Genomic DNA, 27,280 nt, shown 5'->3' on the forward strand with positions numbered 1-27,280 from the left:
GACCCCACACAGGGGTCGGGTCGGGTTTCATGAAACCCGAGTTTGCCAAAAGTCGGCGACTTCTGAATCTGGCCGACCCGTTTCGCTCAACCCTACTTGGTATATATTGTCTGAATGGGCACCTACCTCGGAATGCCACCAGTTTCTCATCAACAGTGACATTTTCACCACTATTATACAATTTTGGTAGAATCTCTACCCATTGATTCCAAACATTTCTAATAGGTGCTAGTTTATCTTTAGCTCTTCTTTCCATTCTCTCTGTTTTAGAATCAAACTGCGGTACTCTAGAAATTTCATGAAACCTTTCAAGACACATTGTAGTTCTAAATATGTGGCGACCGGTTTCACAATCCCACAAACTTTTAGTTGATTCACCATAAGATTTGTATACTCCCGCTAAAAGAAGTAAACCAATATAAGCATGTAGAGCTGTCACATCTAATTTTTTCCATTTATCACCATAAACTACTTGTCCCTCAATGTTTGTCATTTGTATAATAATGTTTAGGATAGTCATATTTAGGAACAATGTGAATGCTGATCCTATATCAGATATTCTTGATGTAGCGTACCCTGTAGGACCAGGAGTGGCTTTTATGATATTTTCAGAGGACAATCGACCAGCCTGACTAGGCTGCAAGTTCCAAATTACACACTTGTTTTTAGAAGGGATTTTTTGCATCCGGCTAGTTGTCTGGGTATCATGTTCCTCTTCATACTCCACTTCAGAATCCAAATTTTTAATTACTTGTTTACTGATAAGAACAGTGAAACCACCACCATTTTGAGATGAAGTACACATAAAAAACATAACTTTTGCAGTCAGAAATAATCAGAGACCTGTAGAACAGTATAAAATGCTATCGGGTCATATTGACCCGAACAGTATGAGTGTAACAGTCAGCGTGTAGCAAAAAGTAAACAAAACAAACAAACAAAAAAAAATATAGAGAGAGAGAGAGCTCCACAAATGAGGAGAAGTCAAGATACCACTAGTTTCAAATCCTCATATAAAGAAATCTACAGGGTCTCAAAAATCATTTCTGGTCATATTGACCCGAACAGTACAGCAGGGTTAACTCTTTCACTACTCTAGGATTAATAATAGATAGGCATCTTATTGACGCCTCTCAGTTATTAACCAGGCTTAATGTCACCTTACAATAGCAAGGTGACATTAACCTCTTATTACCCCATATCCCACCGCTACACGGGAGTGGGAAGAGAGGGGCTAAGTGCCGGAATTGGCGCATCTTGCAGATGCGCCATTTCTGGGGCGGCTGCGGACTGGTATTTGTAGCCGGGGGGGGGGGGCAATATCCATGGCCCCTCTCTAGGCTATGAAAAGTCTTTCTGGCTATAAAATATAGGGGGACCCCACGTCATTTTTTTGGGGGGGTCCCCATATTTTAATAGCCAGTAAAGGCTACGCAGACAGCTGCGGGCTGATATTCACAGCCTGGGAGGGGCCATGGGTATTACCCCCTTCCCAGGCTACAAATCTTGGCCCCCGGCCGTCGGCTTTCCCCCTCTGGCGCAGAAAAATGCGCGGGAGCCCACGCCATTTTTTTTCCCGTTTTTTTCTTTGTGTTCATTAATCAACATCGGCCTATCTATGGATATATCTATCTATAGATATATCTATAGATACATAGATGTTTCTATCCATATATCTATCTGGCTAATTTCACACATCAGGTTTTTGCCATCAGACACAATCTGGCGAGTTTTGAAAAAAATGATCTGTTTTTTTTCTGCTGGATCAGTTTTTTCTCATAGAGTTGTATTTGCGCCTGATGGCCACACGTTTCATCCGTTTTTTGCCGTCTCCGTCAAAAAAGCTGTTTCCGCCGGACCGAAAACACATACAGAGGAACTGCACCAAAAACTGCATCAAAAACCGCACCAAAAAATGTATCAAAAACTGTATCATAACTGCACCAAAAAGTGCATCAAAATTGCACAAAAAACTGCATAGAACGTATCAAAAACCGCACCAAAAGCTGCATCAAAAGCTGCATCAAAAACTGCATCAAAAACTGCATCAAAACTTTGGTGCAGATTTTGGTGCAGTTTTGGTGCAGTTTTTCAATGTGTTTTTGATGCAGTTTTTGGTGCGGCTTTTGGTGCGGTTTTGGTGCAGTTTTTGATGCGGTTTTGATGCAGTTTTTGGTGCAGTTGGATGCGTTTTCTGATGCATTTTTTGTGCAGTTTTGAAGCACTTTTTGGTGCGGTTTTTGCGCAGTTTTGATGCAATTTTTGGAAATAAATAAACGGAAAATATGCATGATTTGAATGGAAATATCCATGAAAAAACAGATTCGGAGGCCAGAGTCATCATTTCACATCTAATTTTCATATGTTTTGAGAAAAACCGTTCCTTGTAGTACACACCGCAATTCTGAAAGTACACGTCACAGCCTATGACGCACTTCCGGTTTCAGCACGTTCCCTAGTCCCGCCCCCAACTCATTTAAGCGCTCTCCTGTGATACTCACATTACCTAACCAGTGGCGGACACCGCGTTAGATGCGCTACTTCTAACACTACACTTGGGTAAGCTTTTTGCTCCTAGCACTTTACACTTTCTATTAGCTGTTTTTTTTTACTTACGTCTATTATAGGTGGGCTCCTGTACTACCTCCAGCTTCATCATTAAGCTACAGTTGTCGGGAGAGCTACATGTTTCAGCATTGACACCCTCCCATATGAGCTGCATGTTTTATTTACATATCACATGGCAGATCTTTGCTCATATTATAAGTTACTCCTGTTTTTAATAACCATCTGTTTTCCTAACATGCGTTATTGGTGGGCTTTAAGCTATTAATGGCTATTTTTACCATCTACTTACCATCACTGGTAAGCTATATACCACCTTATTTACACCCACCCATACTCGCTTCTATCCTAATATATTGCATCTTATAGATACGCCACAAGGCATACTCCTAACTCAGATATCCACGTCAAGTAATTTATATTACGTAAGATACCTTGCTACCCTATTTTTGTATCACTTTATCATTTTGACATCTTAAGGTACCGTTACACTAAACGACTTACCAACGATCACGACCAGAGATACGACCTGGCCGTGATCGTTGGTAAGTCGTTGTGTGGTCGCTGGGGAGCTGTCACACAGACAGCTCTCTCCAGCGACCAACGATCCGGGGAACGACTTCGGCATCATTGAAACTGTCTTCTACGATGCCGAAGTCCCCGGGTAACCAGGGTAAATATCGGGTTACTAAGCGCAGGGCCGCGCTTAGTAACCCGATATTTACCCTGGTTACCATTGTAAAACCAAAAACCCAATCACAAATAATCCAGAATCTCAGAAAAGTATATAAACCAAAACAAAAAACAGAGGGTGCCAACCTCCACTGCCAGGTAGGACTCATTGTAGTTCGGTCTAGGGTCCACTAGGTACATTTAATACTGTTTTATTAAAATCTTGGATAAATATAGTTTTTTTAATGATACTATTAAAAGTTATTTTTTAGGGATCTCTGTTTTTTGTTTTGGTTTATTTACCATTGTAAAAGTAAAAAAAAAAAACAGTACATACTTACATTCCGATGTCTGTCACGTCCCCTGCCGTCAGCTTCCCGCACTGACTGTGTCAGCGCCGGCCGTAAAGCAGAGCACAGCGGTGACGTCACCGCTGTGCTCTGCTTTACGGCCGGCGCTGACAGTCAGTGCAGGGAAGCTGACGGCGGGGGACGTGACAGACATCAGAATGTGAGTATGTACTGTTTTTTTTTTTTTACTTTTACAATGGTAACCAGGGTAAATATCGGGTTACTAAGCGCGGCCCTGCGCTTAGTAACCCGATATTTACCCTGGTTACCAGTGAACACATCACTGGATCTGCATCACACACGCCGATCCAGCGATGACAGCGGGTGATCAGCGACCAAAAAAAGGTCCTGATCATTCCCAGCGACCAACGATCTCAGCATGGGCCTGATCGTTGGTCGCTGTCACACATAACGAGATCGTTAGCGGGATCGTTGCTACGTCACAAAAAGCGTGACATTGCAACGGTATCGTTAACGAAATCGTTATGTGTGAAGGTACCTTTAGTCTCCTTTCTATATACAGGTCCTTCTCAAAAAATTAGCATATAGTGTTAAATTTCATTATTTACCATAATGTAATGATTACAATTAAACTTTCATATATTATAGATTCATTATCCACCAACTGAAATTTGTCAGGTCTTTTATTGTTTTAATACTGATGATTTTGGCATACAACTCCTGATAACCCAAAAAACCTGTCTCAATAAATTAGCATATTTCACCCATCCAATCAAATAAAAGTGTTTTTTAATAACAAACAAAAAAAACATCAAATAATAATGTTCAGTCGGTCGGGAATCCTTTGGCAGAAATGACTGCTTCAATGCGGCGTGGCATGGAGGCAATCAGCCTATGACACTGCTGAGATGTTATGGAGGCCCAGGATGCTTCAATAGCGGCCTTAAGCTCATCCAGAGTGTTGGGTCTTGCGTCTCTCAACTTTCTCTTCACAATATCCCACAGATTCTCTATGGGGTTCAGGTCAGGAGGGTTGGCAGGCTGTGGAGATCAGACTGAACTAAAGGAATCCATCTTGTCTTCTTCCTGAGAAATCTCGCTTACAACAAGATACATTTCTGCTGACTTGACATTTCCTTTTATGGAAGTAATCATGTGTGCATTCCTTCTTTCAATAGCAGCCTTTCATTCACCTTCCAGATGATGTAACTTTCTACTGATAAAGACTGGTATAGATTGTTTATGTAAGAGATAGTGAAATATGAGCGCTTGTGCGCATGTCTGTAAAAGTAAATAATTCTTTTCTATATAAAGGAAGGGCAAAGCCCAGAGAGAGAGATGTGCTCCTGGGCTTCCCCTGTATATGATCACACAATACCTTGTTTGCGTGTCATTTACTCAGGATCCCTACCTCTAGTAAGCCAGGGACTGAGAAGGACTTAACATTTCTTTGGCGCACCGAACAGGGACCCGAGATGAGAGTATTTGCTCGAGATTCACCTGCAGATACGGACAATGGAGATCTGGGATAATGGACGGCAAATGAACTGAAAAACCTGGCCAGGTAAGAGACATTATTAGTTCTCTTTTATCTGCCTTGTATTGTCCGAAAGATCTCTATGAGCCGTGTCACGCTGGGTTAGTCTAGTAGTGAGTAGATACCTATAAAACTCGGGTTACTATATTGTATAGATTTATGAGTCCTGTCCCTGGCAGTGTGTGAACAGTGTGAAGGTTGTGGTATGTTGTGAAAGAAGAGCAAAAGTGCGTAGAAAAATAAGCCGAAATAGTTGGGGTATAAGCCTTATACACGGAAGTCAGCCTAACTGGGTCATGTGGTTGCGTCCTTTCGGGGAGACCTCCGCCCATGCTTGACTCTCATTTAAGTGCTTAACCTCCTTCATTTCTGGATAAGGTTTGATAGAATGAGCCCAGGACGCGGGTCCATGAGCCTGGGACAAGTATGCTAACTGACACAGAAAGTTTTGTGATCTGTATGGTGTTGCTGGGTCTGTTTGCGTGCATAATAGCACTTAAGTACATTCTGCACATTAGAAAGAATGGAGCAGATCAGCCCTTCAATATTTTAGCTCCCTAGGAGAGAAGGCAACGAGACATCACCTAGGATAAGTGATTGTCCAAACGTCACCTGGGGTAGAAATAGCTAATATTGAAAAAAAATAAATAAATAAATAAAAAAGAAAAATGGGAAATAAACAGACAAAAACCGTCTTAGGACAAGTGGAAGCAGCAGATATCATACAGGAAAGATGTGGGAAGACAGTCAGAAGTCAGATTAGAAGGGTAAGAGAAAAATTGGGAATTTCAGAAGCACTTATGTTCAGTACAGAATGGGAAAAACTGAGTAAAGAACGAGGTGGAATTATCAAAGACAATGGGTGGGAAGAAATCATACACTGTATGATAGAGGTCTCAAAAACAGCTAAAGAGGAGAATTGGAAGTATGATCCAGACACTTCCAAATGGATTATGGGGAAGGGAAAAAGTTGTGACATAATCCCACCACCTTACCTAGATCCAAAAGCCCAATCATTTGTACCATCTGGAGGAGCAGAAGGAGGAAAACAATTTCCAGCCTTGTATCCCAATCTTGGTGGGGTAGGAGGATGGGTATGTTCACACTGTGGACAACAAAATCCAGATTGGAGAAATGATTGCCTAGTCTGTGGTACACCTAGACATGGCGCTGTACTTGCCCCTGTTAGGGTAGTACCAAGACCCTTTAGGGAACCTGGTGCTGACGGGGTAATGGGAACTAGATATCACCAGACCCGACAGTATTTTCCTTGGTCCCCTGCTGAAGGTATGTCCCTCCTGCATAATGCGCCTGATCCCACTCAATATCCCATCCGATTTGCACAATACATACAACAAATCATGCAGACTCATGCTGGGGTCTGGGCGGACGGGGAAGAATTATGTAGAATGAAAATGTCCCCCGGACTTTTTCAGGAATTATTGACACACCTACAGCCCAATAGACCAGTGGCAGAAGGGGGTGCCTTACAGACAGAAGCATCAGGTACCCAGTTCACAGAGGCATTAATAATTTTCATGAGAGAAAAACAGAGGGAAAGGGGATCTACGGGTGTGATTATGCAGAAATTTGGGCAAAGTATTGAAGAATATAGTCAAGAATTAGAAAATAGCTTTAGGGATGAAGGATTGGATTTGACTGATGCTTCAGTAAGGAGACTTTTTACAAAACAATTAATAGAGGGGCTAGATCCGAAAATCAGAGAAAAATTTAAATCCTCTACTCCAGATTGGAGAACAATTGAACAACCAAATATTGTGAAACAACGATGTTTAGGAATAGTCATGGATATGAGAGAGAATCGTAAGCCTGTTAGAATAGCACAAGCTAATACAGGAGGAAGAGTGAGACACAACTTTCCTTGCCACTACTGTAAAAAGCCAGGTCATTTCCAAAGAGAGTGCAGGAAGAAGTTGGCAGATATAAAGTCAGGCAAATTTGTTCCCAGAAATAACCCTCCCCAAACGGACAACCAGCAGAAATCTACCATCATAGATGGTCCCATACCAGATTCAGATTGACTCGATGTGTTACAAACTTCCCTACCAGCTAGAAGACCTATGATACAGGTGAATGTGGGGGGGAGAGAGATTCCATTTTTGATAGATACAGGTGCAACTTCCTCAATTTTGAATCAAGGTTTTCTTCCGAATCCGGAAGATATTTCAGAACAAACAACTTTTGCTGAGGGTTATGATGGGGTAATTCGAACACTGCCATATACTGTGCCCCTAGAGGTCTCATTAGGACCTAAATGTTTTGCATCCAGGTTTTTGTATGCCAGAGGTGCCCCAACATGTTTGTTAGGAACTGATGTCCTAAAGAAATTAGAAGCTAACATCAATTTTAGGGAAGATGGCACAGTTATACTGACTATCCCTGATGATGCAGAAACATTAGAACAATATGTTAGAATTCAGGCTTTTGAGGATTATGCTGAAGAAAAAGAGTACACCACAGATCTAGACCTCTCAATGGTCCCAGAAACACTGTGGGCACAGGGTGACACCGATGTGGGACTATTGCATATTTCTCCTGTAAAACTATCTGTGCAACCAGGAACTGTTCTCCCACAGCTCAGACAATACCCTGTGAGTGCCCAGCAGGAACTAGCGATTACAAAACAGATAGAGGGATATAAAGAGAAAGGAGTTTTGGTAGAGATACAATCACCTGCTAACACTCCTCTGTATCCAGTCAAAAAGAGAACTCTTGATAAGAGTTCTATGCCCAAATATCGTATGGTACATGATTTAAGAGAAATAAACAAAGTTCTAGATCCAATCACCCCAGTTGTACCCAATCCTCATACGTTACTATCACAGATACCAGCCAGTTCTCAAGTATTTACTGTAATAGATCTTTCAAATGCATTTTTCTCGGTTCCTTTACACCAAGACAGTTGGCATTTGTTTGCATTTACATTTAAGGGCAAACAGTTGGCGTGGACACGCCTTCCACAGGGAATGATACACTCCCCTACTCTTTATTCAAATGCCCTACAAACAGTCCTTCAGAGGTTTGAACCCGAACCACAGGTAGTAATTTTGCAGTATGTGGATGACCTACTACTTTGCTGCCCAGATCTAGAAACTGCAGAAAGGTCCACTGTGAGTTTACTATGTTTTTTAGAAAAAGAAGGGTGTAAAGTGAATAGACAAAAGCTACAAGTTTGTCAGACCAAAGTGGTCTTTCTAGGTCATTGCATTTCTCAAGGTAAAAAGCATCTTACACCACAAAGAACTGAAGCAATAAGACAGATGAATGAGCCTAGAAATCATAAACAGCTACGAGCATTTTTAGGAATAGTGTCTCATTGTAGACAATGGATTATACATGCCAGTCAACTAATGCAACCACTGTATGACTGTGTAAAAAGTGAACCTTATTTGTTGACAAAAGAAGGTCAGATTTCGTTCCAACAATTAAAAGATGCCCTTGTTTCAGCTCCAGCGTTAGGGCTACCAGACTACACCAAACCGTTTCAGCTTATGGCTGCAGAAGTTGATTCCCATGCTACAGGAGTTCTTACCCAGAAGCATGCAGGGAAACAAAGACCAATTGCATATCTTTCAGCAAGGTTAGATCCCGTAGCTAGAGCAGCGCCAACCTGTGTACGTGTAGTTGTTGCTGTCTCACTATTGTTGGACAAAGCATCAGAAATTGTCCTAGAGCATCCACTCACAGTTCAAACTACACATGATGTTTATGGGATATTAAACCAGGTCCAACCAAAACACATTTCCATGGCCAGACATTTGCGGCTACAGTGTTCTTTGTTGCTCCCCTCCACTATCACATTTGCAAGGCTTCAGACTCTCAATTTAGCTACACTGCTACCTCTCGAGTCTGAAGGGGGGAATAAGGACACTGATACACACACAAATTTTTTCCCTACAGACACACATGATTGTACAGAGCTCATTTTACAAGAAACGGTAGGCTTACCCAATGTATCCGAAACACCACTTCAAAATCCAGATTTAGAGCTGTTTATAGATGGTAGTAGGTTTGCAGATGACACAGGTAACTTCCATACAGGGTATGCAGTTGTGTCAGAATCTGAAACTCTCAAAGCAGAACCACTTCCACCGAAACAGTCTGCACAAGAAGCAGAACTAACAGCATTGATTGAAGCTCTTAAAATAGCTGAGAACCAGACAGCTAATATATACACTGATTCTAGGTATGCACATGGTATTGTGTTTGATTTTGGAGTAATCTGGAGAGCTAGAGGTTACATGACAGCGTCAGGACAACCTGTAAAACATGCTTCTCTGATCAAACAGATCTTAGAGGCTGCACAAGAAACAAAAGAAGTAGCAGTAATCAAGGTAGCTGCACATGTGAGACTCGACACTAGGGAATCTAGGGGAAATGATAGGGCTGATAAAGCAGCCAAAGCAGCAGCTGTCAAACCCTTACAACAGGTTCATACTGTAAACCCCACAGAAAATACTGAAGATAGACTGAGACAAGCACAGGAAGATGCAGGAGAAGAGGAGAGGGACAGGTGGAAAAAGGAAGGGGCAGAAGAACAAGCGGGAATTTGGAAGAAAGATGGACTAATATGTCTACCTAGAGCCTGGTATCCGATTGTAGTTGGTGGACTGCACCACCCTACTCATGTGTCTGCAAATGCAATGACACTACTGGCAAAGCAAGTCTGGTTGGCTCCAGGTTTTGGCAACTATGCAAGAGACTATTGTGCTGCATGCGCTATATGCCTGGCACATAATCCCGGACAGACAACAAAGACCCCTATGAAGCACCACGTCCGACCTCTCTACCCGTTTCAGCGATTACAAATAGACTTTATCCAGCTGCCAAAAAGTAATGGGTATGAGTATGTGTTGGTATGTGTGGACATGTTCTCGGGGTGGCCAGAGGCCTATCCAGTTCGGAAGGCTTCAGCTAAAAACACTGCTGTAAAGCTAGTTGCCGAACTGATACCCCGTTACGGTCTCCCTGAAGTGATCGAGTCAGATAGGGGTACTCATTTCACTGGAGAAATATTTCAAAATGTACTGAAAATGTTGGGTGTTGAAAGTCAGTTACACACTCCGTACCATCCTCAAAGTTCTGGTAAGGTGGAACGCATGAATGGAACTTTAAAATTAAAAATACAGAAAGCCATGGCTGAAACAGGAAAGCCTTGGACAGAATGCCTTCCACTGGCCCTTTACTCAATACGCAATACCCCAAGGGGTAAGACTAAACTGTCTCCATATGAAATTTTGTTTGGCAGGACTGCCAATTTAGGATGTTATTTTCCACAGCAACTTGTGTTAAATATTGAGTCATTGACTTCTTATGTGCAAAATCTTCAGAAACAATTAACTAAGGTGCATGCACAAGTTTTTGCTTCCCTTCCAGATCCTGACAACACAGAAGGAAGTCACAAGTTGGAACCAGGTGATCAAGTCTATGTAAAAAGACACACCAGAAAGGCTCTAGAACCAAGGTTTGACGGACCCTTCCAAGTCCTGTTGACAACACCTACATCAGTCAAGCTTGAAGGAAAGGCATCATGGATACATGCAAGCCATTGCAAGAAAAGCAGTATAAACTCATGATATTGATGTTAATAATGATAACCTCAACGGAGGCGTGGGATAGACTGAATTCTCTAGCCCCTTTGAACAATAGATTCGTACAACATCATAGAAAATTAGTGCATGACTTGTTAAACAATACACAAACCCTGACAGATTGTTGGATCTGTACCCATTCGCCGGTATCAGCCACAAGTATACCTTTTCTAGCAGTTCCCGTATTAGCAGAAGAAATATTCGCTTGGCCTAATTGTTCAGACAACCTGGCCAACAACCAAATTGGTAATGCTAGGCTGTGGAATACTACAATCGCCATACCAATTGTGGGATGGGTAGAATTTCCTTGGTGGCAGGGTAATCTCTCAGGGAGTAACACACATCTACAATATTTAGCATTTAGGGGAGGAAAATGGGTACCTAGAAATAAGACTGGATTAACTAATTTAGGACAGGTCCCCACAGAAAATCTACAGCTTAGTTTCAGTACAACCGTCCCCCCCTCTGATGCTTTCAAACCTGTAGTATTGGAAAGATACATACATAATAGAAAATGGAAACATTCTAAATTGTTCCCCCAAGGTGATGCAAACAGTTGTACAAGTAAGCCGGGGAACCTGGTTTGTAATAAATCCGATGAGTATATCAAAGGAATGCCTGTATGTGGTAATCCCGCAGCCGGGTACTGTAGCCCCTTGGGACAAAAACCCTCTTGGTGTATGCTTCAGAATGTATCTAGATTTGTGGACTTGGCTCACAGATTGGTATTGCAGCACTCAGCTCTATGGGATCTGCCTGAAGGTACATTTTGGATATGCAGAGAAGGAGCATATAAATGGCTTCCCGTAGGTATAAAGGGTACTTGTACATTAGGACGCCTAACCCCGGCTACATTCATAATTTCAAATAAACAAGTGAATATGCAAGCCGTACCCAAGCACACACTATATAAAAGAGCTGCAGATAACTCACCACGTCCCTCGGGGAGGCCACATATAGTACAAATGGGAATTCCTAACAAAATTGCTAGTACCATTTTTATTTATCCTATGTTAACACAGATGTGGGATAAATTAGTTAGAGCCACGGATTATCTAGATGATCAGATCTGGGATATATTGGATATACTAAACACTAGTATAGCTGTACAGAATCAGCTTATAATAGTCACTAACCAACATACCCTGGTATTGGATTACCTAACTGCCTCACAAGGGGGTATGTGTCAAATTATCGGACCCACCTGCTGTCATTATATAGACCCGAATAGTACTATGAGTATGACATTTAAATTAAAGGACGTACAACGACTCAGAGATCAGTATGACAAAGACAATGACCAGAATAAGGATAGCTGGTGGTCAGATACCTTTTCTTTTCTTAACCCAGCCAACTGGTTCAGAGGAATCGGTGGGTGGGTTGCTGGGATTATGCAGAGCATAATACATATAGTTATGATTATTGTAGTCATATACGTACTATTCCAGATTGTGCTCAAGAGTATCTCAGTATGCACAGATAAACTTTGTGTAATAGATGCAAGAGTATAAAGTTTTTTTTCCTTCTTCTCTTATGTTATCCTTTGCTAATACTGATTATTGCGCTTATTTTGCTATCCCTTTGTAATATCTGTACTTATTGCAAAACAAAGAAAAGGTTGCGAGAGTTAAACGGAAGAATTAATACTAGATTTGATTCTCTTATTGAATACAAGCATGTACATGTGTAATACCAAATAAAGGCTTTGTCTTTGGCCCTGTGGTAATAAAATAAATAAAAGAAAATGTCAAAGGGGGGAATTGTGGAGATCAGACTGAACTAAAGGAATCCATCTTGTCTTCTTCCTGAGAAATCTCGCTTACAACAAGATACATTTCTGCTGACTTGACATTTCCTTTTATGGAAGTAATCATGTGTGCATTCCTTCTTTCAATAGCAGCCTTTCATTCACCTTCCAGATGATGTAACTTTCTACTGATAAAGACTGGTATAGATTGTTTATTTAAGAGATAGTGAAATATGAGCGCTTGTGCGCATGTCTGTAAAAGAATAATTCTTCTCTATATAAAGGAAGGGCAAAGCCCAGAGAGAGAGATGTGCTCCTGGGCTTCCCCTGTATATGATCACACAATACCTTGTTTGCGTGTCATTTACTCAGGATCCCTACCTCTAGTAAGCCAGGGACTGAGAAGGACTTAACACAGGCCAATTGAGCACAGTAATACCATGGTCAGTAAACCATTTACCAGTGGTTTTGGCACTGTGAGCAGGTGCCAGGTCGTGCTGAAAAATGAAATCTTCATCTCCATAAAGCATTTCAGCCGATGGAAGCATGAAGTGCTCCAAAATCTCCTGATAGCTAGCTGCATTGACCCTGCCCTTGATGAAACACAGTGGACCAACACCAGCAGCTGACATGGCACCCCACACCATCACTGACTGTGGGTACTTGACACTGGACTTCAGGCATTTTGGCATTTCCTTCTCCCCAGTCTTCCTCCAGACTCTGGCACCTTGATTTCCGAATGACATGCAAAATTTGCTTTCATCAGAAAAAAGTACTTGGGACCACTTAGCAACAGTCCAGTGCTGCTTCTCTGTAGCCCAGGTCAGGCGCCTCTGCCGCTGTTTATGGTTCAAAAGTGGCTTTACCTGGGGAATGCGGCACCTGTAGCCCATTTCCTGCACACGCCTGTGCACGGTGGCTCTGGATGTTTCCACACCAGACTCAGTCCACTGCTTCCTCAGGTTCCCCAAGGTCTGGAATCGGTCCTTCTCCACAATCTTCCTCAGGGTCCGGTCTCCTCTTCTCGTTGTACAGCGTTTTCTGCCACATTGTTTCCTTCCAACAGACTTACCATTGAGGTGCCTTGATACAGCACTCTGGGAACAGCCTATTTGTTGAGAAATTTCTTTCTGGGTCTTAAGGTACCTTCACACATAACGATATTGTTAACGATATCGTTGCTATTTGTGACGTAGCAACGATATCGTTAATGAAATCGTTATGTGTGACAGCGACCAACGATCAGGCCCCTGCTGGGAGATCGTTGGTCGCTGAATAAAGTCCAGAACTTTATTTCGTCGCTGGATCTCCCACTGACATCGCTGGATCGGTGTGTGTGACACCGATCCAGTGATGTCTTCACTGGTAACCAGGGTAAACATCGGGTAACTAAGCGCAGGGCCGCGCTTAGTAACCCGATGTTTACCCTGGTTACCATGCTAAAAGTAAAAAAAAACAAACACTAGATACTTACCTACAGCCGTCTGTCCTCCAGCGCTGTGCTCTGCACTCCTCCTGTACTGGCTGTGAGCCGGAAAGCAGAGCGGTGACGTCACCGCTCTGCTTTCCGGCTCACAGCCAGTACAGGAGGAGAGCAGAGAAGCAGAGCGCAGCGCTGGAGGACAGACGGCTGTAGGTAAGTATCTAGTGTTTGTTTTTTTTTACTTTTAGCATGGTAACCAGGGTAAACATCGGGTTACTAAGCGCGGCCCTGCGCTTAGTTACCCGATGTTTACCCTGGTTACCGGCATCGTTGGTCGCTGGAGAGCGGTCTGTGTGACAGCTCTCCAGCGACCAAACAGCGACGCTGCAGCGATCCGGATCGTTGTCGGTATCGCTGCAGCGTCGCTTAATGTGAAGGGGCCTTTACCCTCTTGCTTGAGGGTGTCAATGATGGCCTTCTTGACATCTGTCAGGTCGCTAGTCTTACCCATGATGGGGGTTTTGAGTAATGAACCAGGCAGGGAGTTTATAAAAGCCTCAGGTATCTTGTGCATGTGTTTAGAGTTAATTAGTTGATTCAGAAGATTAGGGTAATAGGTCGTTTAGAGAACCTTTTCTTGATATGCTAATTTATTGAGACAGGTTTTTTGGGTTATCAGGAGTTGTATGCCAAAATCATCAGTATTAAAACAATAAAAGACCTGACAAATTTCAGTTGGTGGATAATGAATCTATAATATATGAAAGTTTAATTGTAATCATTACATTATGGTAAATAATGAAATTTAACACTATATGCTAATTTTTTGAGAAGGATCTGTATACCATTACAGTCTCTTCAATGAAAAAAACGGGACATTTACACTTGTTGTTTATTGTGAACACAATATTCTTATCTGGTTAGTACATCATTACCTTTCTGCATTTCATCTGGTTTTCCCATATATTATCTATGAACATTTTACTTATTTCCTTATTTTTACATTCTGTAGGGAGATTACTCTCCCTTATACCTCCACAGTGTGAGCCCCCATACGTGTTTTTTCCTCTACTTGGATACAGTGACATCCATTTCATTACAACACAAGAGCAATCCGTGTTCTGTTTGATGAATCCTGTCATAAATCACACTCTGTGAGTATCTCCAGGCTCTTTATTCACATCATGTCTCAACCTCCATTACATGAATTCCGAGTACAACAACATCCAACAAGTTCCAAACAAAGAATATAGAACACACATAAAAGTAGTGAGACCCCTAGAGGCCACATGAACATAAAAGATACTAAACTAATGTATACTATGACAAAGTTAGAAATTAACCTAGTACGTCCAGTTAGATATAATCTTTGAGGTGCGCCGGCTTTTTGCTAATTCTGCCAGCTCTGGTAATATAAGATGTGTCACTTTCTACATCTGGTACATCTGGTAGTTCTTCTGATATTGTCTGTCTCTGGCCAGAGTCCTCACCCTGATGGTCAGCTGTCACTGTTGGTGCCTGACTTGTACTTGCTGCCTCGTTGTCTTGGGTGTCTGGATACTGTTCAAAAGGCCATGAATCATCTCTTTCTTGCGTTTTCCTCAAATATCTTCGATTCCTCCTTAGTCTTCTTCCGTCGTCTGTTAGAATTTCGTAAGACCGAGGTCCCAGTTTCTGGACAACCTTTGCCTTTTGCCAGTGTTTGTCAAATGTGGTGCTTGGCTGCAGCCGAATGTTGTCATTTCTCTGGAGCTCAGGCAGATCCTTTGCAGATTTATTGTAATAGAAAGCTTGCCTAGCTTGATTCTTCTGTAATTTAGCTTCGATGTTTCCCAGCAGCTTTGGCTCTAACAGATGACACGCAGTTGGTACTAGTGTCTTTGTACGCCTACTCATGAGCCTCTGTGCCGGACTGCTGTCTAGGCCTTGGGTGGGTGTGTTTCTATGATCCAGTATAGACAGATATACATCAGCACCCGCCTGGTTTGCTTTCTGCATGAGTCTTTTGGCCGTTTTTACTGCTGACTCTGCTTTCCCATTGCTCTGAGGATATCTTGGAGAAGACGTCTGGTGTTCAAATTCCCATTTCTTTTGAATTCTTCCGACGTAAACTGTGCCGCATTGTCAGAGAAAACGATATCTGGAATGCCATACCTGGCAAAATGGGCCTTGAGTTTTTTAATCACTGTTCTCGCCCTTGTGTCCTGCACCAAATCAACCTCCCAGAAGTTAGAGAAATAGTCCACTGTAATCAGGTATTCTTTGTCATTCCATGTGAACAAGTCTGTTCCTATTTTTGACCAAGGCCTATGTGGAATTTCATGAGGTTGCAATGTCTCCTTTGGTTGCTTATCATTGCAGGATGCACATATTTCACATTGTGCTATGTAATTTTTTATGTGGTCATTCATTCCTGGCCAATAAACTGATTCTCGTGCACGACGTAGGCATCCTTCCATGCCTAAGTGAGAAGAGTGCAATGTCTTCAATATGCCTCTTCTGAGAACTTCAGGTATAACAGCCCTGTCTCCTTTAAAGATGATTCCTTGCTGCACTGACAATTCATCTCTTATGTGGAAGAATGGTGAGACTTCCCTCGGAGCATGCTGCTTGTATTTTGGCCAGCCCTGCAAGATGACAGTCTTTAAACTCTGGAGACTTTTATCCTTCTCTGTAAAAGTCTGGATTTGCTTGACCTTTTCTTTTGACACTGCAAGGTAGTTACACATATTGATGGTTTCAATGTCTCCCTCCTCATCATTTGTGATAGGAAGGTAAGCTCTGCTTAGCGTATCTGCAATCATTAAGTCTCTTCCTGGACAGTACCCGATGTCAACATCATATTTCTGAAGTCGCAACAGCATGCGCTGTAGTCTCTTTGGGGCATTTAGTAATGGTTTATTTGTAATGCTCTCCAATGGTTTGTGATCCGACTGCACTGTTACCCGTCGACCATAGGTGTACTGGTGAAACTTCTCCATCCCAAATACCACAGCCAGTAGTTCCTTCTCAATCTGCGCATATCCCTGCTCTGTTGTTGTAAGGGCTCTGCTTGCAAATGTAATTGGCTGTTTGTTCTGCATTAATGTGGCTCCAAGGCCTTTTTCCGAAGCATCACATTGTACCACCACTTCTCGATCTGGATCGAAATACTTTAGGGTTGCTGTATCTGCAATGGCATTCTTTACTGCTCGGAAAGCCGTCTCCTGGCTTTCTGTCCATTCCCAGCTCACATCTTTGTGGGTTAGCTGTCTCAGTGGCTCACACATGTCTGACAGATGTCTGCAAAATTTTGAGAGATAATTCACCATGCCCAAAAATCGTTGTACTCCCGAAACATCAGTAGGGGTAGGCAAATCTTGTATTGCTCTCACCTTTTCAGGATCCACTTTGACCCCAGTTGAAGTCAGTCGATGACCAATATAGGCCACTTCTGTCATTTTCAATTTGAATTTGTCCAAATTCAGCTTTACGTTTTTTTCTCTGCATCTGTCCAAAAATTGTATCATCTTCTGATCGTGATCCTTGATTGCAGATTCCATATTTTCACCTTCTCCCACTACTAGGATATCATCCGCTATTGTCTTCACTCCAGTAAGTCCTTCCAAAGCCTGCATCAATTTCTGCTGGAATATCTCTGGAGCAGGTTTTAGTCCCATGGGCATTTTCAGCCATTTAAGGCGTCCAAATGGTGAAGAAAATGTTGTCAATAAACTTGAATCTTCAGTCAGGGCCACATGCCAGAATCCATTTTTTACATCACATACAGAAAATATTTTAGCCTTTGATAAATCTGGTAGAACATCATCTAATGTTGGCATTGGGTAATGATTTCGTTTCAGCGCCTTGTTGAGTGGCTTAGGATCAATACATATTCTTAACTTGCCCGATGGTTTCTGCACTATGACCAAGCTGCTGATCCAATCTGTGCTCTTATGGACTGGTGCTATCATGCCTCTTCTCTGTAGAGCTTGCAGTTCTACTTTCAGCAGTTGCATTAAAGCTACAGGCACTCTTCTTGTAGGTAATCTGGTGGGCTGCACTGTGTTGTCAATTTCTAGCCTATATTTACCTTCAAAGCATGTCCAAGTTGTGCTCTGCATTTAGTTTTGGATTTTGTATATCCTGGGCAACTTCAACAGACATAACGTTCTGAGACTGTACTTTTATTAAGTCCATTGCCTGAACTGCTTTTACTCCCAGTAATGGTACATGGTTACCACCCCGTAACACGGTAAATTCAACTCTATAACTCTTTCTGTTACATGGGTTTCGTATTTTTAGCTTACATGTCCCCATTGGTTTCAGAACACTTTTGTTGTACATCACCAGTACCTTGTCAGTTGGCTCAATAGAAACCTGTTTGTTTAGCAGATCAAATGAAATTACATTGCAGCTTGCTCCACAATCCAGCTGAAATCTAATGGGCTTCTCATCCAACAAGAATGTTGCATAAAGCTGCTTGGCATCCTTCACTACTGACTGCCCGACTACATTGACTTTCTCTGTTGTAGACTGCATTTGTAGCCATGTAATGTCCTCTGCACTGTCAGTGTCTGGTGTCACAGTGTGGAGCTGTCTGTACTGTTTGCCTCTTCCTTGCCTGCAGACAGCAGAGGAATGATTCTTCTTGCCACATGACCTGCAGGTTTCCCCATATGCTGGACACTTGGTTTTGTCTCTCTCATGTCTTTTCCCACAATACTTGCAGTGGACAGTGTTTATAGGGTAGTCTGGTCCTGTCTTTCCTTTCATAGATACTGAATGTACCCTGTCATCATCATTCTCACTGGTGCCTGCCATCATCTTCAGGCTGTGCTTTGTGAGCTCAGCAGCCCTGCAGATTTGCATACATTTCTCTAAAGTCATGCCTTCCTCTCTCAGTAATCTTTCTTTGAGATGACTGTCCTTTATGCCACACACCATTCTGTCCTTGATTAGACTGTCCCTGATCTCTCAAAAGCCACATGTTTCTGCAAGTCTCCTCAGCTCTGTCAGATATCTGTCCACATTTTCACCATCCTCCTGATGTCTTGTGAAAAACTTATATCTTTCCACTGTCTCATTCTTCTTTGGGTCACAGTGTTTATCAAATGCCTGCACAATGTCTGCTAGGAGGAGGTTGTCTGTGTCTGGGAGCAAGGTGTGGGCTAATTCTCTGCCATTTTCCCCAATTAGGTAATAAAACAGCTTTATTTTCCGTTTGTCATCAGTGGGGCCCACAGTCAGATCCACATACAGTGTAAACTCTTCCTTCCAATGTCTCCAAGTCTGGGACAGATTACATGAAGTGACATCCAGTCTCTGAGGGGGCTTCAGACCAGTTTCCATTTTTCTGTACTGTCAGGGAATCTGTACTTACAGTTGCAGTGATCTGTGCAGTTCCAGCCTCATATAAGCTCCAAGAAATTGCAGGTTCTGTGCCCGGCTGCCACCATGTTCTGTTTGATGAATCCTGTCATAAATCACACTCTGTGAGTATCTCCAGGCTCTTTATTCACATCATGTCTCAACCTCCATTACATGAATTCCGAGTACAACAACATCCAACAAGTTCCAAACAAAGAATATAGAACACACATAAAAGTAGTGAGACCCCTAGAGGCCACATGAACATATAACATATTGCTACAATCCGGTAAGCATGCATTTGTTTACCAGTTTTTCCTCTCCCCCCGCCTTACTTTTCCTACCCTCACTTCCATCACTACGCACCTATTTGGAATAGTAGTGTTTGAGATTTAATTTTTTTACTTCTGATTGTACTATTATTTTACATTTTTGAATTTTTTCTGTATAAATATGCTTGATGCAGTTTACTGAAGAAGGTCGTTTTGAGACCGAAACGTTTATATTTTGGACTTCAATAAAATTTCACTTTCAAAGCATCAAATACATACCAGTTGAGTGCCAATTTATTACATCATATATACACTGGTTTGGGGAACCTATCTTGTGCACCAACACAGCTGTGCCACGATTTACTTCATCACATATTAAAATAGTCATAAAACCGTTACTGCAATATGTAAACAGTCCACAGCATCATTCACATTTAAACTAAAGTGTACCTGTTTTATTAGGAAGGGACGAAGAGCATGAATGTTCCTGACATACTCTTACAAAGTATGATGTTTAAAGTGGTCCCACGCACAGCATGATACCTACATAGATCCCCTCACAAAGTATGATGTCCTCAAAGTATATTCTTCCCAAAGTATTGTGAAGAGCAGAACAAAAATGATTACCTCAATGAACAAAAATTTAAAAAAAAGAATTTGTGATAAATATTGACCTGTCCATTCAAGGACATTTTAGCTATAGTATGAAATCCTGTTTTTCTTGTCTGTGGAATTGCCTTTGTACTGTTTGTTGTGAAACTGCCGCCCACGAAACTGTTTTCTTTTCTTTTCTTTCTTTCCTGTTTTGTCTCTTTGTTTAAACATGCAAAACTTGTATAACCACTAAACCTACTGAAACCACTATATAAAGAAGGGATAGCACTTTGAAGGCAGGCGTGCTTCAGAGACTTCCCAGTGATACACTATACAAGACGTGTCTTGTGTATTATTTCTGGTGATTCCCCACTTCCAAAGGCTGCTCCGACTGAGTGTGATCCCGACATTTCCTGGCGCCTGAACAGGGACCCGAGGTCTGTGTATTCCTTCAAGAACACCGGCAGAATACGAACGAAAAGAGAATCTGGGATAATGGACGGCAGATGAACCAAAACCTGGCCAGGTAAGAGACACTGTTAGATCTCTTATATCTGCCCTGCACTGTCCGTAAGATTTTCTGTGTCGTGTTCTTTAGCGGGTAGTTCTAGTAGAGGAGGATACCTATAGCTCGGGTTCTTGAACTATTTAGGAATTGATCACCTCACGGAGTACGGCATTGAATGAGAGTGAATGTGAATAGAAGGTGTGTGGAAGTTGGGAATAGCCCTATAAGCCGCCCAGGGGGTTGAAACAGAAGAAGTGACTGTCCCACTGGGCAACGTGGTTGCGTCCTTTCGGGGAGACCTCCGCGCCTATGTTCAATCTCTGATCCTGTCTTTGACAAAAACCTGGTGACGGATAAGTGTATGATAGTATGAGCCCAGGACAGATAAATTAGCCTGGGACAAGAATACGTTGTATGTGATAGTATAAGCCCAGGACAGATAAATTAGCCTGGGACAAGATACGTTGTATGTTCTTTTTCTTTTTCTGTCTGGTTGCATTTGTGTTGTTTGCTATAGGTGTAGGAATCAGGATTTTCTTACATCAACACAGTTTAAACATCCTAGCTCCTTAGGAAGAAGGTAACGAGGTATTCTCATACCCAAACGCCACCTAGGGCAAGAAAAAGACATCCTAGCTCCTTAGGAAGAAGGTAACGAGGTATTCTCATACCCAAACGCCACCTAGGGCAAGAAAGCTCAGGATAAGAAAATGGGGAATAAGCAAACAAAGTCGGAACCAGAAGAATTAGATATCTATACTATCATAAAGGAGAGAAGTGGTGAAGATGCCACTAAGGGGCTGAAAAAGATTTTTAGTAAGTTTGGAGTTACTAGGGCAGAAGCTTTTAGTAGAAAACTATGGGAAGTAATCCAGGAAAGGAAAAAAGGCATAATCAGAGACAAGAAATGGATAGATCAGATCCAAGCATTGATTGATGTCTCTAGGGTAGCAGAAAAAGAGGGATGGACATATAATCAACAGAGTAAAAAGTGGTGTATTAGACCCACAGGCTGTGGAGAAAAACAAAATGTGGAATCTAAAAATACCCCACCCCCATACCTTAACCCACATGCCCCATCTTTTCTCCAAACACCACCTCAAAGTTTAGCCGGACCAGGAGGATGGGTATGTCCGCACTGTGGACAACAAAATCCAGACTGGAGAAATGATTGCCTAGCCTGTGGTACACCTAGACATGGCGCTGTACTTGCCCCTGTTAGGGTAGTACCAAGACCCTTTAAGGAACCTGGTGCTGACGGAGTAATGGGAACTAGATATCACCAAACTCGACAATATTTCCCTTGGTCCCCCGCTGAAGGCATGTCTCTCTTGCATAACGCACCAGATCCCACCCAGTGTCCAGTTAGATTTGCACAATATATACAGCAAATTATGCAGACTCACGCTGGAGTTTGGGCAGATGGAGAAGAATTATGTAGAATGAAAATGACTCCTGGACTCTTCCAGGAGCTATTAGCAAATCTACAGGTACATAGGCCCCAAGCAGGAGATGGTGCCTTACAAACGATAGAATCAGGTACACAATTTGTAGATCACTTAATGGTTTTCATGAGGGAGAGACAGAGGCAGAGAGGAACAACGGGAGTGGTGGCTCAGAAATCTGGACAATCAGTAGACGAATATTATCTAAGTGTAGAAAATAATTTCAGAGATGAAGGCATGGATCTAACCGCTCCAGGAATGATGAGGTTAGTTACAAAAACCTTTATAGATGGATTGTCTCCAAAAGTGAAGGAAAAGCTTAAGGCCGCAACCCCTGATTGGAGAACCTTGGAAGACCCACACCTGGCTAGACAGAAAGCTGTAGGGATAGAAATGGACTTAAGAGAAAATTCTAAGCCAGTAAGAATTGCACAGGCTAATACTGGCTCTGCTAATCAAAAGTTTACTTGTCATTACTGTAAGAAGCCAGGACATTTCCAAAGGGAATGTAGGAAGAGAAAAGCAGATATAGATTCAGGAACCTTTGTACCCAAAAATAGGATAAATAACCCAGTGCCTGATCAAACAGACAGCTCAGAATGACTGAAAGTTATGCAGGTCTCTCTTCCTTCTAGAAGACCAATAATACAAGTTGAAGTTGAGGGTAAAAATGTACCTTTTCTGATAGATACGGGAGCAACATCCTCCATTTTAAATCAGGACTTTTTACCATATCCTGACAATATATCCTCAAAGGTTACATATGCAGAAGGGTATGATGGAAAAATTCAGGCGTTGCCCTTTACAAAACCTTTAAATGTGAGCTTTGGCCCTAAAACTTTTGTATCCAAATTTTTATTTGCTAAAGGTGCACCTACCTGCTTGTTGGGTACTGATGTCTTAAGTAAAATGCATGCAAACATCCATTTTAGAGAAGATGGCACAGTTATGCTGACCATCCCTGAAGATGCAGAAACTCTGGAACCATATGTTAGAATACAGGCAATGGAGGATTTTCCCGAAATTTACACTCAACAAGCAAAAATTGACTTGTCTCGGGTTCCTGACAGCCTATGGGCAAAAGGAGACACTGATGTAGGATTTTTATCAGTAGCTCCTATACTGTTAGAAACTGCCCCGGGAACCATATTACCTCAGCTTAGGCAATACCCCATCAGCGCCCAGCAAGAACAGGCGATTTCTCAACAAATTCAGGATTATGTGTTACAAGGTGTTTTGGTAGAAATCAGGTCACCCGCCAATACACCCTTATATCCTGTTAAAAAGAAAGTGTCCTCCAAAGAAACTATGGTGAAATATCGCATGGTGCACGACTTACGGGAAATCAATAAGGTTTTGGCACCGGTCACCCCTGTGGTACCGAATCCTCATACCTTACTGTCTCAAATTCCCAGCACTGCTGCATATTTTACGGTAATTGACTTATCAAACGCATTTTTTTCTGTGCCACTACATAAGAACTGTTGGCATTTGTTTGCCTTTACATTCAAGGGTAAACAATTAGCATGGACAAGATTGCCACAAGGTATGGTACACTCACCAACTTTGTACTCTGAAGCAATGCAGACCGTGCTAAAAAATGTCATCCCAGAACCAGGAGTAGTCATTCTACAGTATGTAGATGACTTACTTATTTGTTGCCCTGATGAGCAGACGGCAGTTACCTCAACTGTTAATTTCTTAATTTTCCTAGCGCAAGAAGGCTGTAAAGTAAATAGACAGAAACTCCAGGCTTGTCAACAAACAGTCGTGTTTTTAGGTCACTGCATATCACAGGGCATCAGACACCTCACACCTCAACGTACGGAAGCCATACGTAACATGCTTGAACCCAGGAATCACAAACAGCTGCGTGCTTTCCTAGGTATTGTTTCACACTGTAGACAGTGGATCATACATGCAAGTCAACTCATGCAGCCTTTATATGACTGTATTGCCAACACACCATATTCACTCAGTGAAGAGGCTAAACAGTCATTTTCCTCTTTGAAAACAGCACTGGTATCAGCTCCGGCTTTGGGACTCCCAGACTACACTAAACCTTTTCAATTGATGGCAGCTGAGATATCCTCACATGCTACAGGGGTGCTCACACAATAACATGGAAACAAACAGAGACCTGTGGCATACATATCAGCTCATCTGGACCCTGTAGCTAGAGCCGCACCTTCTTGTGTAAGAGTAGTAGCCGCAATTTCACTGTTATTAGATAAAGCTTCTGAGATTGTTCTTGATCACCCACTTCTAGTTCAGACCACTCATGATGTACATGGCATTCTTAACCAGGTCCAACCTAAACATATTTCAATGGCCAGACACCTCCGTCTCCAATGTTCCCTATTACTGCCGCCCAACATTTCCTTTGCCAGGATTCAGACTCTTAATCTCGCGTCTTTGCTCCCTTTAGAGTCTGAGGGGGGTACCATACCTGAGGAAACTGCACTCTCCAACTCCTTTGAAACTGCACTCTCCAACTCCTTTGACCCATCAAAGTCAATGCATGATTGTGTACAATTAATGGAACAAGAGACTCAGGGCTTATGTAATGTACGTGACAAGCCACTCTGTAATGCTACATTTGAACTTTTCATAGATGGCAGTAGATATGCAGATATGAATGGACAATTTCATACAGGTTATGCGGTAGTAACTCAGCATGAAGTGCTGAAAGCAGAACCTCTCCCTGCTAATCAGTCTGCACAAGAAGCAGAACTTACGGCATTAGTTGAAGCTCTAAAAATAGCCAAACAGCAAACATATACACTGATTCTAGATATGCACATGGCATTATTTTCGATTTTGGCGTAATATGGAGAGCCAGAGGTTATATGACTGCTTCAGGCCAACCTGTTAAACATGCCTCCCTCATTAGACAGATTCTGGAGGCAGCACAAGAAACTAAAGAAATAGCGGTGATAAAGGTAGCTGCACATGTGAGACTCGACACCGAGGAAGCCAGGGGTAACGATAAAGCCGATAAGGCAGCAAAACAGGCAGCACGTAAACCCTTACATCATGCCCACACACTAGATAGCTCTGAAGATGATGAGGAAAGATTGAAGGAAGCTCAGAAACAGGTAGACGACGAAGAACGAGGGCAGTGGCAGAAAAAAGGGGCAGAAGATCAGCAAGGATTATGGAAAAAAGGAACTTTGTTGTGTTTACCCAGAGCCTGGTACCCCGCAGTGGCAAGTGACCTCCACCTACCCACGCATGTGTCGGCAAATGGTATGACGCTCAAGGTAAAAGAAAGGTGGTTGGCTCCAGGCTTTGGTAATTTTGCTCGGAACATGTGTGCTGCATGCGCTATATGCCTGGCACACAATCCAGGTCAGGCCATTAAAACCCCAACCAAGCATCATGTAAGACCACTGTATCCCTTTCAAAGACTCCAGATCGACTACATCCAACTTCCTAGGTACAATGGATACGAATATGTGCTTGTGTGTGTGGACATGTTCTCAGGGTGGCCAGAGGCTTATCCAGTTCGTAAAGCCTCAGCAAAAACTACTGCCATTAAAATAGCACATGAACTGATACCCCGTTACGGCATGCCTGAGGTGATCGAGTCAGATAGGGGTACCCATTTTACTGGGGAAATATTCCAGAATGTTATGAAAATGTTGGGAGTAGAAAACCAGTTTCACACTCCATATCATCCACAGAGTTCAGGTAAAGTGGAAAGATTAAATGGGACAATAAAATTAAAAATCCAGAAGGCCATGGCAGAAACAGGAAAGCCTTGGACCGAGTGTCTACCACTTGCCCTGTATTCCATCCGAAACACCCCAAGGGGGAAGGCTAAGCTGTCACCACATGAGATTCTTTTTGGTAGAGCAGCAAATTTGGGTTGTTATTTTCCACAACAACTGATGTTGAATACTGAGACTTTAACTGCTTATGTACAAGAATTACAAAAACGTTTAACTAAAGTGCATTCGCAAGTTTTTGCTTCCCTTCCAGATCCAGAAAATCTCGAAGGAGGCCACAAGTTGGAACCTGGTGATCAAGTCTACGTGAAAAGACACACCAGAAAGACTCTGGAACCGAGATTTGACGGACCTTTCCAAGTCCTGTTAACAACTCCAACAGCAGTCAAGCTTGAAGGAAAGGCATCATGGATACATGCAAGCCATTGCAAAAAAGCAGTAAAAGACGTACAACGACTCAGGGATCAGTATGACAAAGACAATGACCAAAATAAGGATAGCTGGTGGTCAGATACCTTTTCTTTTCTTAACCCGGCCAATTGGTTCAGAGGGATCGGTGGGTGGGTTACCGGGATTATGCAAAGCCTAATACATACAGTTATGGTTATTGTAATTATATATGTATTATTCAAGGTTGTACTCAAGGGTATCTCAGTATGCACAAATAAATTTTGTGTAATGGATGCGAGAATATAAAGTTTTTTTTTTGTAATATCACAAAAAGAATGACTAAAATGATCGACAAGGTTTTGAATGGATTATGTCAAAGGGGGGATTGTGAAGAGCAGAACAAAAATGATTACCTCAATGAACAAAAATAAAAAAAAAAGAATTTGTGATAAATATTGACCTGTCCATTCAAGGACATTATAGCTATAGTATGAAATCCTGTTTTTCTTGTCTGTGGAATTGCCTTTGTACTGTTTGTTGTGAAACTGCCGCCCACAAAACTGTTTTCTTTTCTTTTCTTTCTTTCCTGTTTTGTCTCTTTGTTTAAACATGCAAAACTTGTATAACCACTAAACCTACTGAAACCACTATATAAAGAAGGGATAGCACTTTGAAGGCAGGCGTGCTTCAGAGACTTCCCAGTGATACACTATACAAGACGTGTCTTGTGTATTATTTCTGGTGATTTCCCACTTCCAAAGGCTGCTCCGACTGAGTGTGATCCCGACAGTATTATGCTCCCAGTGGTTCCCCCACCCACAGTCCACCCACAGTATATTGCTCCCATTGTACATTCCCCCACAAAGATGTGCCTACAGCTCCCAGTATGAGGTCACTCGTTTCCCTAGTTTCCCACACATACTGTATGGAGCTCCTACAGACCCCACCCACAGTACGATGCCCCTACAGTCTGCACAATCATGACACATAGGCTACCTGCCATACAGGGTCCAAGAACAGAGCCCTTATACTGTATTTATGCTATCAAGCGATCATCATACTTTGCAAGGGGAATGTACTCCATACAAAATTCCCCACGAGCATGATGCCTCCACAGTCTCCCA

The sequence above is a fragment of the Ranitomeya imitator genome, chromosome 3 (assembly GCF_032444005.1).
Source record: "Ranitomeya imitator isolate aRanImi1 chromosome 3, aRanImi1.pri, whole genome shotgun sequence".
Classification (NCBI taxonomy): Eukaryota; Metazoa; Chordata; class Amphibia; order Anura; family Dendrobatidae; genus Ranitomeya; species Ranitomeya imitator.